Genomic DNA, 11521 nt, shown 5'->3' with positions numbered 1-11521 from the left:
CTACTTATCTCTCCTCATCTTTTCTCCTTCTCCCCTTCCTAATGTCACTATGAGTCTCCTAGCCATGTGTTTTGCCAAGGATTTACCATAACCCTAGTTCTCCTGAGTCCTGAGTTAGACCAGCCTTCATCGTTCACATCCCCAGCTATAATTTATTCATGGGTAGGCATATAACACAAGCCAGGCAAGTGAGGGCTGGAAGATGCAGTTTTGGGATTTGAGATTGAGGTATCTGAAAAGTAAACTTTCTCATTATCCACTGGAAATGAACAAGCAAGTATTTCTTGTGTGGGAGGCTTCCACATAAGGGAGACCCAGGCTGAGAATGGAGCCACCACCAAGAAATCAGAGCTGGTAAATGAGGAGAAAGAAACAAGGTTTTTGGTGATGCCATTGAGCCAAGAGATCAAATTCGAAGCCTATAGACTTTTCAGTAAAATAGGCCAGAGAATTGTCCTTATTTTTAAAGACAAGTTGATTTGACTTGAGTGTTAATTGCAACTGAAACGTTGGCAAGTGGTGTAGGCATATATGCTTTTTATCAGGCAGGGCTGTACACATAGTAGGTTAAAAAGTGGAAAGTTCCTGAAGCATGTTCTCTGAAACTGTGATACTGAGTTTTTAAAAAAAGGATGCTTGTCTTGTGTTTTATCTTTGCTATTTCAGGATCTGAGCCATTATTTTACTTACGGTCAGTCAGACAGTGAAAACCCTTTACAATTTCTTTTGTTGAAACATTTAGATTTAACCTGTGAGTTATCTATTTCCAAAGAAATCTGCAAAGTAGAAAGTGCATTCCTTTACCAAATGCTCATTTGTAATCTCTGAGGTTTCTTTTGTCAGGCTATTCTTTGCATTTGTGAAATAAGTGAAAACAAATTGCATTTTATGTCTTAAACTACTAGCATTTATTTTGGTGAAGAACTTTAATTGCCCTTCGAGTCATATCTCAAACCGTTTTAAAAAATAGATGTAATTCTTGTCAGGCATATTAATGCTTACCATCTCCATGCTGATTTTTAAGTCCTGCTAGAAAGTCTTAGACACCTTGCCAGTGCCTTGACATGTGCTGGGCAGACATGAGGTAGGGTGGGACTCCACGCTGTGTCACATGATAGTGAGGTCACATGTCATTCAGACCAAAGTCTGTCCCCAGGTTTTCTATGGTCTTTGGATTGACTGTCTATTAATGAATCAGTTAATTCATGCTCTTCTTTATGACTCTGGAGAGATACGTCATACCTCCATGAAAGCTAGTATTTTTTAACTTTAGTCCCCCCCAAATAAAACTTTGATCTGTATGATACATAGTTCCTTTTATTTGATCTGTTACATAGTTCTTTTTACTCTGAGTTGGCAAAAGGACTGAAGGGATGTGAATACTTATTGAACGAACGCTGCCCTCACTGTCACCTCCGTTATCTCTCTCAGTCTTACAAAAACCCTGAGAGTCCTATGTCATCTTCACTTTACAGATGAGCTTAAGTAATATGTTGTCCCTAATGAGGATGGGAATAATACTGGAATATTAATAAGAAGCAGAAGATAGGAATTGCCACTGACTGGTCCCAACTTACTTTTCAGCTCACCACCCTGCTTCTCTGGATAGTGGCGGTTTCTCGGGATTTCATAAGGCTGACTGTAAGTGTTTTTTCAGTTATCACTGAGATTTTTGGTCAAAGTGGAACCTCTGAGCCAGAATATATATGATAGTGTGTCCTTAAACCACAAACAATTTGCCATGCACCCAATGCTGTATTTTTTTTTTAAAAAAGGAGTTTATTGATACACAAATCTTTGACATTAGGAGTGGTATTGGAGATTGTTTGGTTCATCCCTTTCAGTTTTCAGGTGAGGCAGCTGAACATCTGGACTCATAATCCTAGAACCTCTGTTTCAGAACCACTAGAATCAGAACCAAGTTGTCCTGGCTTGACATTTTGTACACTTTATCCAACTCCAAAAACAAACTGGTTATAAAGTAAATTAAGAGGAATTAGGGAAGGTGGAAAGGAGTTATTGGAAGAGACCTATAATAGCTAAATCCAAGTAAAAATTACGTTACCCCAGTGGCAATTTAATATGTTTGTAGGTTAAGAAGAAACATAATGTTTACTAATAAGGAGAAAAAATAGATTCAACACAGTGAACATTTGCTACTCTTATATTCATTATTATTAAGAACCACAGTATGATCCATGCACATTAACCTTTTTTTTCTTGAGGACAAATGTAAAAGAAAAAAAAATAATAATGAAATAACGTAAAACTCCAGTGGCAAAGTGTAGATATGATGATAGTAGAAAACAAAAGAGAGAAAATGAATTTTTTTTAATGATAAATAGGGGCACCTGATTGGCTCATTCAGTTAAGTGTCTAGCTCTTGGTTTTGGCTCAAGTCCTGATCTCAGGGTCTTGAGATGGCCTTGAGTCCCGTGTGGGGCTCTGTACTCAGTGGGGAGTCTGCTCAATATTCTCTTCCTCTGCCCCAACCCCACATGCACTCTCTCTTTCAAATAAATGAATCTTTTAAAAAATGATAAATAAAAGATTAAGCAAAAAAAAAATTAAGAGCAAATTTCAAGTGCTTTAATATATTGTGACATTTTCTTGAACATTTTGTTGGCGGTATCAGTCAATACTTCCATCTCTCATGGGCTAAGCAAGAGGACATAGCTGGAAATTATTCTGTATGTGGATACAAGCTTCAGCTTTATCGAGTAGACAGCAGTGTATGGCCACGCATGTTGTGCGTTGTGTAACTTTAGAGGACACCATTCATGTAGACAATGATGGGAATGACTTGCCCTAGTCAGTCACTACATGACCTACTCAACCGTACATTGCATCCCCGTCTGATGGAAGCTGTCGGGTAGTTGATTATATCACAAATGTTGTATTCCATAACAGTAAGTAAATATTTTCCTCTTACTTTTCAAAGTGTAATTTGGAAAGAAAGACACCGAAGATTTCTTACAAAAATGTAAAGCAAGATGCCTGTGGGAAAGGGATTTTCTTAAAGAACCAAACAAGACACACATATGTCCCAAAGCTGGTTACCTGCTATGTTGACACACACAGACTTTCAGATCCAGACAAATGGAGAGAAAGATTTATTTTCAGAGTATCTGTGTTCCTTTAAACAAAGGGCACAAAATGCTTTCCTAAAAGGTCATCTTTTATACATCTTATTGCCACACTGTGAAACCCCACTCACTGGTGACCAGCACAGTTACTACACCTAAATAAATAGAGAGGAAAGTCAGCCTCATGAAACACTTATTTAAGAAAGAAATGGAGAAACTCACAGTCTCTAACCTCAGCTCCGACCCTAACGTGGTGTGTGGTCCTGAGAAAGCCATTTAACCTCTTGATGTCTTAGATTCCCTTTAGAGGTCTCGAATTTCAGGGGGGTGAAGTGAGGATAGAATTTGGGAATTATCTCTCTTAAAACCCAGGAATGCTACAAGAATGAATGAATATTTTCTAAATGCAGAATAAAATTTTCAATAGGAAAATATTTTGGCTAAGGGCTGTGTGTGGAGTGGATAAAGGAGTTTTGGCGATCTCAGATTTTGATGTCAAATTACTTTTATTTTGTTTCTTTCCCCGGGACCACTTAATACGTTTGTGGGTTTAGGAAAAACATGATTTTTATTAATAAAGAGGAAAAAATAGATTCAATGCAATTTTTAGCATATTAGCATTTGCTATCCTTATGTCCATTATTCAGAACTGCAAAATGATACAGACACATTGCTCTCTCCTGCAGTAAATAGACGTGTACCAACAAATGGGATATGTTTCGGTATGATAACACAGTTTCTATAAGGCAAGTAAAGTACGCTTCTAGTGTCTAAAGAGTTTGAAGGCATTTTCAGCAGTTCCAGGCCTAATTATTAAAAAAATAATTTCGCATCTCTAGTGATTATATATAAAATATAGACATTTAACATATGTAAACAGCTTGGAAAATTTAATCTTTGGAGTTCTGTCCTGGGGGTCCATGGAAGAGATTCAGAATACAACTAACATTAAAAGTAGTGACTATTTATTGAGCACCTAGTGTGTACTTACTAATTTAATTTTTAAGCTAACTTATTTAAGTACTAACTTATTTAGTACTGAAACACTTATTTAAATACTAACTTATTTAAATACTTTAAGGTAACTTATTTAAATACTTATTTAAATACTTGGAGGGAGAGGATGATGCAGAAAGTCTAGTTGAGGAGCTGTTTTGAAAGCCCTGTTTAGAGACTATGGGGTAAGAACTGTTGAAATGAGGAGACTGGGGCCCAGATAGGTTAAGGCATTTGACAAATGTCAATGGAGAGTTAGGACAAGCTCTATGATAGGATTATGAACTATATAAGAGGTACATCATGGCTCTACCATAAGATTAAAGGCAGGTGTTCAATCTCAACAGACAAATGAGAGTTGGGGAGTTAGAGCTTCAGGAAATACATTATATAAACCTAATTTGGAGCTTGTTCTTTGGGTTCATCATGAGACAATCCAAATTAAGTCACGTTAATGGCAGTTGAGCATTTACTCCAACTCTGGTAGTGCTGGGGAAGGAGAAAAGGAAGTCTACAATTCCAGCCAGAGTGGCTAGGAATCCAGGCCTCATGGGGGTCTGTCTATACTTTCTGATGTTTGTCTGACGGTAGGGCTTCAATTCAAACTAAATGTTTATGAAAGGCCTTCCATCTGTGTTTGGTACCTGGGATGTGAACATGACTGATGCCCACTCAGACCATCGAGCGGTTTCCAACCTAGCAAGGTAGCCTGACATATAAACAAAGGCCCACAATACCAAGTGGAAAGTTTATATAGGCTATATGAACAAAATGGCATGAGAGCCCAAGAGATGTCTATTAATTTTGCCGGGAGTTCCAGGTGAGTATTGGTTAATTGGACAACAAGTCAAAGGGATTGATCCAGCTTGAGTAGACACAGGAGGGACCTGCGTAGTTGATTCTGGATGTGGTAGGTTCTCAGGTATAACTGTAAATCTAGAAACAAAGAGAAGAAGAATCACAAGATGAAATTAGGTGGGCTAGGTTATGAGTATCATGTTAAGACATCATAACTCTACATTGTAGATAATGCAGTCATTGTAAGTTTGGTTTTTAAAGAAGGGTGAAGTGACATGATTGGATGTGAATTATAGAAAGATGAATTTTAGAACTGATGATGGGACAGAGAACAGGGGATCCAATTAGGATGTATTTGTGATATAGCAGACAAGAAAAATTAGAGAAAACAAGAGCAGAGGAATATAATGGAGGTAGAATTTAGAGGATTTTGAGAACCATTATATGTGGGGCAAAAAGTGCTGAGAACAAAGGAAGTCAAAGCTGGCTCCAAGCCCCTTGCTGTTCAGGTAGGCTGATGCTCGTAAGTCAGCAAGAGAGCACAAATGAGAAGTCCATTTGGCGTGGAGAACATAGTATGTACCATACTGGACATGTTAATTTGGAGGAGCCTATAAAATATGCAAGCAAAGATGATATGTTTAGTAGGTGTTAGTAAACCTGGATGAGGAGTTCAAGAGGGGAATGATTGGACCTTTGATCTAGAAATTCCAGGAGGGGGTCATCTGAATACAAATTACAGATGATACTTAGGAATAGGTCAATTTTCTTAACACAAGCATATAAAAGAGGAAGGAAGCAGGTAAAAGAGTGGATCTGTGGGCCTCAGACTAGCAGCATCGAAGTCAGCATTTGTTGGAAATGCATATTCTTGGGGGCTCCTGGGTGGCACAGGGTTAAGCGTCTGCCTTCAGCTCAGGGCATGATCCCATCGTTGAGGGATCGAGCCCCACATCAGGCTCCTCCGCTATGAGCCTGCTTCTTCCTCTCCCACTCCCCCTGCTTGTGTTCCCTCTCTCGCTGGCTGTCTCTATCTCCGCCGAATAAATAAATAAAATCTTAAAAAAAAAAAAGAAATGCATATTCTCAGGCCATATCTGAGACTTACTCACTTAGAGACATCTGGGTAGAACAGATAAATGTGTGTTCCAAGTGCTTCTGATGAACTAAGTTTGAGAACCAATGATTTACTGTATTGGAAGAAAAAGAGGAGCCATCGAGTGAAGAGTCAGAGAAGGAGGAGGGAGGGCAAGAGATAGGATGTCCCAGAAGTTTTCTTGGAGAGAATGCTAGGCACGGTCAGCGTCAGATGCTCCAGAAACTCGAAGTATGCTGGGGACTGAGTAGAGGTCACTAGACCTACACATTAGAAGCTTTGTGGAAGTAAGTACACCAAAAAATCAAGATTACAAAACAACAATTGTTGGAGAGGATGTGGAGAAAGGGGATCCCTCCTACATTGTTGGTGGGAATGCAAGTTGGCACAGCTACTCTGGAAAACAGTGTGGAGGTCCCTTAAAAAGTTAAAAATTGATGGGCGCCTGGGTGGCTTAGTCGTTAAGCATCTGCCTTCAGCTCAGGGCGTGATCCTGGCGTTCTGGGATCGAGCCACACATCAGGCTCCTCCACTGGGAAGCTTCTTCCTCTTCCACTCCCCCTGCTTGTGTTCCCTCTCTCACTGCCTGTCTCTCTCTCTGTCAAATAAATAAATAAAATCTTAAAAAAAAAAATTGAGCTACCCTATGATCCAGCCATTGCACTACTGGGTATTTATCCCAAAGATACAGACGTAGTGAAGAGAAGGGCCATATGCACCCCAGTGTTCATAGCAGCCGAGATGCCCTTCAACAGATGACTGGATTAAGAAGTTGTGGTCCATATATACAATGGAATATTACTCAGCTATCAAAAAGAACGATTTCTCAACATTTGCTGCAACATGGACGGCACTGGAGGAGATAATGTTAAGTGAAATAAGTCAAGTAGAGAAAGACAATTATCATATGGTTTCACTCATTTATGGAACATAAGAAATAGGAAGATCGGTAGGAGAAGAAAGGGATAAAGAAAGGGGGGTAATCAGAAGGGGGAATGAACCATGAGAGACTATGGACTCTGGGAAACAAACTGAGGGCTTCAGAGGGGAGGGGGGTGGGGGAATGGGATAGACTGGTGATGGGTAGTAAGGAGGGCACGTATTGCATGGTGCACTGGGTGTTATACGCAACTAATGAATCATGGAACTTTACATCAAAAACCAGGGATGTACTATATGGTGACTAACATAATATAATAAAAAATATTATTATTTTAAAAAAATCAAGATTACAGCTGGTAGAGGTATCAATTCAAAGTCATGCTAAAGGAAAGGCAGTGTAAGCTACTTCAAGCAGTAGAAGTAAGATGTTGATGTTTTGATGACACTTTAGGCAGGTAGAGCACCAAAGACAGTTTGGGGGGTTTTTTTTGAAGTGAAAAGCTTGAGTATGACTTTATGTTAAGGGGAGTAAGATACTTATTGACGGAGCAAGTTCTGAAAGGATAATTGGGTGAAATGGCATGGGAAGCAGATCATAGTCTCAAAGGCAAACAAATGGTGGAGGCAGTTCTCCTTTTGAGAAAAGAGGGAAGGCTTAGTGAGCATGAGGTTAAGTGTAGTTGGAAGGGATAGGGCTTGAGGGGAGCTCATCCTGGCGAACAAACCGCTGTTCCCAGAGAAGCAACAGGCAGGGCTGTTTTCTCTGAGCGAGAGCTGGCAAGACCAGAAGAAGTTGAAAGTGGTCATGGTTTGAAAAAGCTCTGTGGGAGCAGGAATATTGGAGGGAGCCTAATGACCTGTCAACCAGAAGTGGCCTCAGTTTCCTCTTCTTGCTCATATCTTAGGTTTTTGTACATTTCCCGAGTTGTAATATGTCACCGCATTCTTAATGCCCCACCTTGTGGCCTGGCAGAAGGAAGGCCCTTTCTTTTCCTTGAGGCACTCACCCAGCCCTGGCACAGGTCTGACATCAAACTCGGTCAGCAGAATGGATAGCAGAGATAGTCTTCACTCAGTTCATTTCACTCTTCACATTCCAGTTAAGAAGAGCATGAAGAGCATTGTTTGTGGGCTTAGAAGATCTAGCCAAAGGGTAAATTAATTAGTTTTGCGGATCCACATATCCAGGAGTGATGGTAATAATGCCCGAGTGTTAGAATCTGCATTTATCCTGCAGATCATTTTTCTGGTATTTGCAGGGGCCTGAAGTGAATTAAGTAAATGCATTTTCCAGATCTTCCCATTATTCTAAAGCATATATAATGGCATTTCAATTTATATAGTCTAGACTTGTTATCTCATACTGCTATTAAGCCATCAAACTCACAGAATTTCCCAGGCCACAGATTTCCCTTTTGGCTATTTTCACTCATCAGTTCTGTCCCACCACAGTGCACATTACTCATAGATTTGAGACCTAAGAAGAGAGTGAAGTTAATATTCTTGGATGACTATGCAAATATGAAAAGAATCCTATTCCACTTATTCATTTCTTTTAAATAACCCAGGTTATCATTTGTAGATGTCCCAAATAGCTGAGGTCTTTGACCAGGGTTAGTTTAAATTTTAGAAACTTGCTCTTTCAGCCCTGTTACAGATGTAGGATTCTGGAGGACCGAATAATTCTGTTAGAAAAGGAAACTGCTCCAAAGGGATAAGCTACATAATACCCACTTTACTTCCAGTCATTAACAATTGTCCCCCATCTTTATAAAGTTCATAAATAGAATCTGGGAAGCAGAAAAATTCAGATGGCTTGATAGTCCTGTCAGTTCACCTCCTCAAGTCTCATCAAAAACTAAAGTCAAGAGCGTGAATAAAGAAGTGGAAGGACTTGGGAAGGAGTTAGGGGTATAACAATGGAGTAGACAGGATATGTGTTTTGTCTTCATATCTTGGAATTCTGGAATTTGCAAGAATGAACCATTGTTCCTGGTGACATTCCTTTTTGACAGGCAATCTAGAATGACTATTCAGTAACTATCTGCATATGAGCTGGTACCAAGAGTGAAAACAAGTTTGTTCATCTAAATTATTATTTTCATTTTTGTCTAATGAACTCCTTTTTCCTTAATTCTAAATAATTTTGTATTTCAAATATTCTAGGTTAGAAAACATTTTTGTGTAGAACAAAGGAATGGTGAAAATCTCGTCTCATTGCATACTCACAATCGTCAAATTATAAGATCATTCAAACTATCTACACCAATAGTATAAAAATCCCAAATGCCAGTATCTACTTTATTCTGTGTATTGTGCATCTAATCCATTGTCAATGATTATATACAGAATGTTTCCCTCTAAAATATAACAATTGTAATGAAAAGAGAGCTATAAACGTCAACTGAAATAATAACATTTTTAAATGTAGATGCTCCAATCCATCCTTTTATTAAAAAAATATACAATGTATAATATCATTTGTCTTATATTAAATGCAAACTATACAAAAATAGAAAGCTAATAGTGAAAGTTTTCCCACATCTTTCCTCAAACCTATTCCCTGTCCAGAGGTAAGCACTGAATCAGCCAATGTGTTTCTTTCTAGAACTTTCTTAGTGCGTTAGTTTTCTTTAGTTCAGAGTAGTACAAAGACTCATTGGTTGCTCTCTGCATGCAGAATATACAGAAAGTACGAGGAAATGGACTTTTTGTATGGGCGAGTGAAAAAATGTGAGGACCAGATTGAGTTTCTGAAGCCCAATAAATAATCTGAAGCTTTAACATTTTATTACACAGCCTTATCAGCATCACTTTGATACTGAAAATATTTTGTTCATTTGTCATTACTTATGTCCTGGTGCCACGTAAATGTGCCACGTAAACATGTCTGATATGTTCTTGGAATTTACATTCTATATGAAGACTTCACATATGCTGTCTTCAAAATTCCAAATCAAACAGTTGAAATAGAATTTTCTAAGGCTTTTCACTATTTTGTCAGGGAATTGACCATTCAAATTTCCCAAGTGACAACAGAATTAAAATTTGTGAAACACTGCCCTCTAATGGATAAATAAGTATTTAATATATTATATGAAAGGAAAAAGAATACATGAAAGACACAATTAAATTGCTTTTCTCATGCTAGAATATAACACAAGGTAATCTATTTAGGAGATGCTGATAATAGGGCAGAGTAGGATTTTGTGGGGACTGATACTATAACCTAAATTTTTGATTCAAGATCCTGCACAGCCAATTTCACAGCAAAAACATCTCTTGATTATGAGTCTTGTGTGTGACCTCATGGGAATCGTATTGTAAAACATGGCAAAAATACCAGACGGCCTTATAGTTATAGACAGCCCTGCACAGACAATGTCCTTTCAAACACTGTCGAGTGTTTGTCAGACCTGAGAGTTAAAATGGCAGATAACCCAATAGCTGACTGGCCTAAAACAAGTATTTCTACTAAAGAGACAATACAATAGATTCTTTATACTTCAAATACATTTCACCGTTGTCCGAATTGAGTCTTCATGTTTCTACAATTCAATTTTGCTCTTATCCCCTCTCTCTCCATTATTTTGAGGAGTATTACTATTATTTGTTGTTGAGCCTACCATATATAGTATCCCAAAAACATACTACCAGCAGAGGGAAGAAAAGGAAATCTGGATAAATAAGGGTGAAGAAGGGAAACAGCAGAGTGAGACAAACAAATGTTTGGACTTCAGCATTTCACACTCAGTGTCATACCCGACCCCCCAAATGACCCCTAGTTAAAGAACTCTCCACTCCCACCCTCCTTACCCCTGGACTACAAATGAAACCATTTGTTTCTGGGCAAATTAAGTGAGAAAAGTTCAATTCACCCTTGTGTTGTTCAGTTTAAGAAGTCATGTAATCTCTCCTGTTTGGTTCTTTGCCTTTACAAGTGGGAGAATGATATATGTCCTCTGCTTTTTCTTCACTTAGAATAGTTAAAGAAATGCCCTACTTGCGCTTGGAACAGTCAAGCTGTGATCGTGAGCTCTTGGACGGCAGGGACTGAGCAACGCGTCATTCTGTCCCTATCTTAGAGCAATGCTTAATGTTTCACAGACCATTTCCCTTTTAGCAAGTGAACTGAAATCTGCCTTAGTATCTGCCCTGGTTTGCAAGGGCTGCCATAACAAAGTATAAAAACCTGGGTGGCTGAAACAACGGAAGTGTACTGTCTCAGTTCTGGAGGCTAGTGTACAAAACCAAGCTGTGAGAGAAGGATCTGTTCCAAGATGCTCCCTGACTTGTAGATGGCCATCTTCTCCCTGCATCTCTTCATGGTATTTTCCCTCCATATGTGCCTATTTCTCTGTCCAGATTTCCCCTTCTCATAAGACATAAGTCATATTGGAGTAGGGGCCCACCCTACTCCAGCATGACTTCATCTTAATCAATTACACTGGCAATAACCCTGTTTCCAGATAAGGTCACATTCTGAGGTACTGGGGATTAAGACTTCAAAGTATGAATTTTTCCAGGACACAATTCAACCCTTAACAGTGTCCCTTTAAGGACGAACTAATTGTCAGCAAGAAACCCAGGTTCAGGATAGGATCCAGTCTGAAACACAATGCTATATATTTCTGGTAAGTTGGAACCTCCAGAAAGAAAGAAA

The sequence above is a fragment of the Ursus maritimus genome, unplaced genomic scaffold (genome assembly GCF_017311325.1).
Source record: "Ursus maritimus isolate PB19 unplaced genomic scaffold, ASM1731132v1 scaffold_5, whole genome shotgun sequence".
Classification (NCBI taxonomy): Eukaryota; Metazoa; Chordata; class Mammalia; order Carnivora; family Ursidae; genus Ursus; species Ursus maritimus.
This window is presented reverse-complemented; position numbering follows the sequence as displayed.